General features: G+C 37.0%; 1 protein-coding gene across 5 annotated transcripts in view; it reads left to right on the top strand.

Moving 5' to 3' along the window:
• The first annotated feature begins 1,597 nt into the window (after positions 1 to 1,597).
• Positions 1,598 to 5,986, top strand: part of LOC133568792 (dynein, cytoplasmic 1, intermediate chain 2a-like) — a 29,986-nt gene continuing 25,597 nt past the window's right edge. For all 5 annotated transcript variants that reach the window (XM_061920934.1, XM_061920932.1, XM_061920933.1 and 2 more), the window contains exon 1: positions 1,598 to 1,750. The gene's annotated coding sequence lies outside the window, so the exon portion shown is untranslated. The remainder of the gene's footprint in view (positions 1,751 to 5,986) is intronic.

Raw genomic sequence — 5,986 nt, 5'->3', positions numbered from 1 at the left:
AGTTTTTCCTTGGCCTGATGTGGGATCTGAGCCGAGGATGTGGTTGTGGCTTTTGCAGCCCTTTGAGACACTTGTGATTTCGAGCTATAGAAGCATACTTGCCAACCTTGAGACTTCCGATTTTGGGAGGTGGGGGGTCGGGGGCCTGGTCGGGGGTGGGGCAGAGGTGTGGTTTGGGGGCGTGGTTGGGGCGGGGGGCGTGGTTAAGAGGGGAGGGGTGTATATTTACAGCCAATTCACCAACTTGAGTATTTCATATATATATATATATATATATATATATATATATATATATATATATATACATATACACACACACACACATATATACAGTTATCAATGTATGAAATACTTAACTTTCAGTGAATTCTAGCTATATATATTTATTTTATTATTCATATATGTATGTATATATATATATATATATATATATCTATATATATATATATATATATTAATATATATATATATATATATATATATATATATATATATAGATATATATATATATATATATATATATATATATATATATATATATATATATATAAAATAAATAGTTGAATTTCAGACGGCACCTATCAAATACACAGTAATAAAAACACAGTTGTTCTACTAACTGTACTGTGCTTGCTGGTTAATAAAAAACAACAACAACACTTATCTTTCACTATTTGAGTTACGTCACTTCCGAGTTTCCAGAAGATGGCGCCAGTATGTGCTTTGCTCTGCTATCTCTCGCTGTTAGCCCTGTTCGTTTTTGTGTTTGCGTCTATTTTCGTCTCTGTCAGCTCACTGCTTGTGTGTGACCGCCAAACACTGTTGGATCTTTGCCCCTTTCCCACTGATATGATCAACTTCGACGTTGGTTTTTGGATGTCCCAGTCAGCTTTTTAACCTGGCTTCCTTTCCCGCCTCGTGGCTCCACCTGCGGGTTGTGTGTCGGGCCCCACCTGGATTAGCTGCGCCCTTGGACGTGCTGGCCCTCGCCAAATTCGGTCTTGTGAACGCAAGATCTTTGACGAACAAAACGCTTATCCTGAAGGATTTCTTCACTTCCCGCGGACTCGACTTCCTCTGTGTGACGGAAACATGGCTGAGAGCCGGTGAGTCCGCCCCTCTTAATGAACGTCTGCCTCCGGAGTGTTCCTACTTTAATTCTCCGCGGTCATCCGGTCGAAAAGGAGGAGGTTAGCAGTTGTTTTTAAAAATGACTTTAAATGCCGTCAGATCAGCCTGCAATCATCCTTTTCAAGCTTCGAACTGTGCATGTTTGAGCTGGAGGGGGCGTGGCCTCCAGCTCCTGGTGAATTTCGGGAGAAAATTTCTTCCGGTCAGTTTTCAGGAGAGGCGCTGAATTCCGGGAGTCTCCCGGAAAATCCGGGAAGGTTGGCAAGTATGTATATAAGTAAACATTGATTGATTGATATATAATAATTGTTGTACTATTCCAGGATCATTTTATGGAAATAAAGTCAAACTGAGGTTGCAATAATGAAGCATAATTTGGATGTATTTATTTATGACAAGAACATTCCATGGAGTCTTTGAGCACTTGCTGCATGCAGTATATTTCCCGCCTGCGGGGGGCGGTAGTTATTCCGAGTGTTGAGTGGTAGAGGAAGAAAGGCGGCGGCGTCTCTCCCAGCCTCCTTCAGCATCATCAGCGCCATCACTCTCTGCTCTTCACCAACAACAACAACAACAACAACAACATTGTCGTCACTGGCTGCTTCAAATCTGACGTCAGGTGATTATACCTTCGCGCACATTTCACATGGACGCGCTTTCTCGCCGGCTTGTTGGGATGCTGGTGACAGCAGAGGCCCGCCGGATTAGCATGCTAACCCCGCTAGCCAGCGGCCCGTCCGCTTTTAATGACACGGATTAGCATGCTAATTTAGCTAGCATAGCTAGCGGCCCGCCCGAGCTGCTAATGAGACAAATAAACAAATTGTCGGAGAAAATTACTTGCGGGTGGAAAACTTCGGCCATGACATTCACAAGCGACTGGAATAAAGTGTTGTAATGAATGCTGCTATTGTGATGTACAGTTGTCAGCGGGAGGGGCGGGGCCACGCCCTTGCAATGACGTCAGAGATGGAAAATACAGATTATGGGACAAAATGATGTATTATATCTTAGAATTGTGGTTCATGAATTGAATTAAGATGGTTTGAAAGTGCAGTTTAAGACTGGGCCCTCTGTGAAGTCAGGAGGTTGCAGTCAGATAAAGAGAACATTGTAATGATCATCAGATGTCAGCAGGGAGACAATTTAAGCCCCTGGCCATTCCTTTGGGAGGATTATACAAACATACATGCTGACTTTCTCTAACACTAACCTGTTGAAGAAATCCAGCTAAACCCACTTTTAACTGCCAAAAAATGTTGATTTTTAAACAAATATATAGTACAGTCATCGCTCATTTTTATTGCTGTTAATTGGCCTCTAATCGGACTCTTTGAATCCAACGTACTGTACATCATTTAAGACAAGACTGAATGCAGTTATTTAGTGAACAATACTACTGAAGTGTTTTTAGTAGGGGTGGGAATCCTTGGCCACCTCACGATTCGATTATGATTCAGAAGCAAATTATTGATTAAAAATGGATTATTGTTAGACTTAGACACATTAGATTAGGGATGCACCGATTAATCGGTAACCGAATATGGCAAAAAAAGCCACATTCGGCCTTCGGTGGAATGAGTTAAAAACAAGGCCGAATAGTTGCGTGTGACGCGAGTTTTTGACGCGGTGACGCAATCAACCAACGTGCGGTGACGTTGGGATATGTTGTGTACCTGTATAAGTGTATGAGGTTACAAGCACACACTTATTGAGATTTACTTGAGCCTTCTGTTTACATTATTAGCCTGTTGTGTAGGCTACCTGTATAAGTGTATGAGGTTACAAGCACACACTTAATTGAGATTTACTTGAGCCTTCTGTTTACATTATTAGCATATCTACTGTGGCTAAGCAGACTTTTGCCAAAAGGACAATAATTCATTTGTTGTGGGTTTATCCACTTTAATGCACTTTATTTTTTTTGGAATGCATGTTTTGTTTGAAGGCCGAATATAAATGAAAAACTGTGCTTTTTTTGAAAAGCAAAGACTACTGGAATATTAAAAAAATGTCGATATTCAATAAAAAATTACTTTATTTGAAAAACATGTCTAAATATTTATTCTAGGCTATTTAAGCAATATTTAAAAAATTGTGAAAAACTGCATTTATTATTCGGTATTCGGTATTTGGCCAAGCGTTTAAATTTTATTCGGCTTCGGCTTCGGCCACAAATTTTCATTTCGGTGCATCCCTACATTAGATGCATCTTTAATTTATTTACATTGATGCAGTTTCACATTTATTTTAGTTTCACTAAATAACTGTTCATTACTTGCAGCTTTAAAAAGAAACACTGCATTTGTAATAAGAAACATTTAAACAAATTCCCATCATATCGATTGAATTCATGAAAATGTGTGCAAAACTGCAACATAAGTGCTCTAAAATAAAGGAGCTGCTCTGATCCCTTGCTGCAGTCAGACACATTTTACTACTGTGTGCATGACTTTATTTACAATAAATACATCAATTATCAATTATTGTTTGCTCATTGATTTTATAACCCTCCATGTCCGAATTGCGATGCATCTAAAAATCAATTATTTCACCTCTAATTGATAGTCTTAGTTAGTTTAGAGCAGGGGTCACCAACCTTTTTGAAAGCAAGAGCTACTTCTTGGTTACTGATTAATGCAAAGGGCTACCAGTTTGATACACACTTAAAAAAAATGCCAGAAATAGCCAATTTGCTCAATTTACCTAAAATATATATATATAAATGGGTATTTCTGTCTGTCATTCCATCGTACATTTTTTTTCCTTTTGGGAAGGTTTTTTTGTAGAGAATAAATGATGAAAAAAACACTTAATTGAACGGTTTAAAAGAGGAGAAAACAGGAAAAATAAAATTACATTTTGAAACATAGTTTATCTTCAATTTTGACTCTTTAAAATTCAAAATTCAAACGAAAAAAAGAAGAGAAAAACTAGCTAATTCGAATCTTTTTGAAAAAAATTTAAAAATAATTTATGGAACATCATTAGTAATTTTTCCTGATTAAGATTAATTTTAGAATTTTTATGACATGTTTTAAATAGGTTAAAATCCAATCTGCATTTTGTTAGAATATATAACAAATTGGACCAACCTATATCTCTAACAAAGACAAATTATTATTTCTCTTAGATTTTCCAGAACAAAAATTTTAAAAGAAATTCAAAAGACTTTGAAATAAAATTAAAATTTGATTCTAATGATTTTCTAGATTTGCCAGAATATTTTTTTTGAATTTTAATCATAATAAGTTTGAAGAAATATTCTTCGTCATAAAAACAGAAGCTAAAATGAAGTTTTAAATTAAAATGTATTTATTATTCTTTACAGTAAATAAAAAAAAAATACTTGAACATTGATTGAAATTGTCAGGAAAGAAGAGGAAGGAATTTAAAAGGTTAAAAAGGTATATGTGTTGATTCATCCATCCATTTTCTACCGCTTATTCCCTTTGGGGTCACGGGGGGCGCTGGTGCCTATCTCAGCTACAATCGGGCGGAAGGCGGCGTACACCCTGGACAAGTCGCATGGCCAACACAGATAGACAGACAACATTCACACTCACATTCACACACTAGAGACCATTTAGTGTTGCCAATCAACTTAGTGTTCAAAAATCCTAAAATCATTTTTAAGGTTGTATTTTTTGTGTAAAATTGTCTTTCTGAAAGTTATAAGAAGCAAAGTAAAAAAATGAATAAATTTATTTAAACAAGTGAAGACCAAGTCTTTAAAATATTTTTATGGATTTTCAAATTCTATTTGAGTTTTGTCTCTCTTAAAATTAAAAATGTCGAGCAAAGTGAGACCAGCTTGCTAGTAAATAAAAAATAAATAAAAAATAGAGGCAGCTCACTGGTAAGTGCTGCTATTTGAGCTATTTTTAGAACAGGCCAGCGGGCGACTCATCTGGTCTTTATGGGCGACCTGGTGCCCGCGGGCACTGCGTTGGTGACCCCTGCTCTAGACATTTCTTTGTCTGAAAATGCTCCGATGAAGTCCAAGATATGCTTTACAAAAAACACAATCTGCAATAGATTGAGCCTGTGAATTTTCGAAGTGACTGTAAAAAGAATAGTCTCCTTCCATGCTTAAACCATCAAATGTAAGTGCTGTAATCTGCAATACAGCCACAAGTATGAAGCAGCATAACGTTGAATGAATACTTCTCTGACAAGTCATGATCTGTGTAAATTGTTTTTGTGTTGGACAAATGTGATGTATTAGCTAATGTTCTGACCAAAAAGTGTGAAAAGCTTTCTGAAAAGGTAAAAAACTAAGTTGTTAGTAACGTTTAAAGACCTTTGGTAAGTAGTCAGAGTTTCCCACATATTGCCAACATACCTGCAGCGGTCATTTGCCGTCATTATATGATCATTTGCATAATCAGCGATAATCAATCAATCAATGTTTACTTATATAGCCCGAGCTAGACCGTGTAGTATTTTATAAGTAAGTAGTAAAACCTTAAAGTCACATCTTAAGTGCACAGGAAGCCAGTGCAGGTGAGCCAGTATAGGTATATATGTATGTATATATGTATATAAAGGTATATACAGTATAGGCGTAATGTGATCAAACTTTCTTGTTCTTGTCAAAAGTCTAGCAGCCGCATTTTGTACCAACTGTAATCTTTTAATGCTAGACATGGGGAGACATGAAAATAATAGGTTACAGTAATCGAGGCGAGACGTAACAAACGCATGGATAATGATCTCAGCGTCTTTAGTGGACAGAATGGAGCGAATTTTAGCGATATTACGGAGATGAAAGAAGGCCGTTTTAGTAACGCTTTTAATGTGTGCCTCAAAGGAGAGAGTTGGGTGGAAGATAATACCCAGATTTTTTACCGGG

The sequence above is a fragment of the Nerophis ophidion genome, linkage group LG14 (genome assembly GCF_033978795.1).
Source record: "Nerophis ophidion isolate RoL-2023_Sa linkage group LG14, RoL_Noph_v1.0, whole genome shotgun sequence".
NCBI lineage: Eukaryota > Metazoa > Chordata > Actinopteri > Syngnathiformes > Syngnathidae > Nerophis > Nerophis ophidion.
The sequence above is the reverse complement of the archived record's forward strand: the minus strand, read 5'-3'. Positions and strand labels throughout refer to the sequence as shown.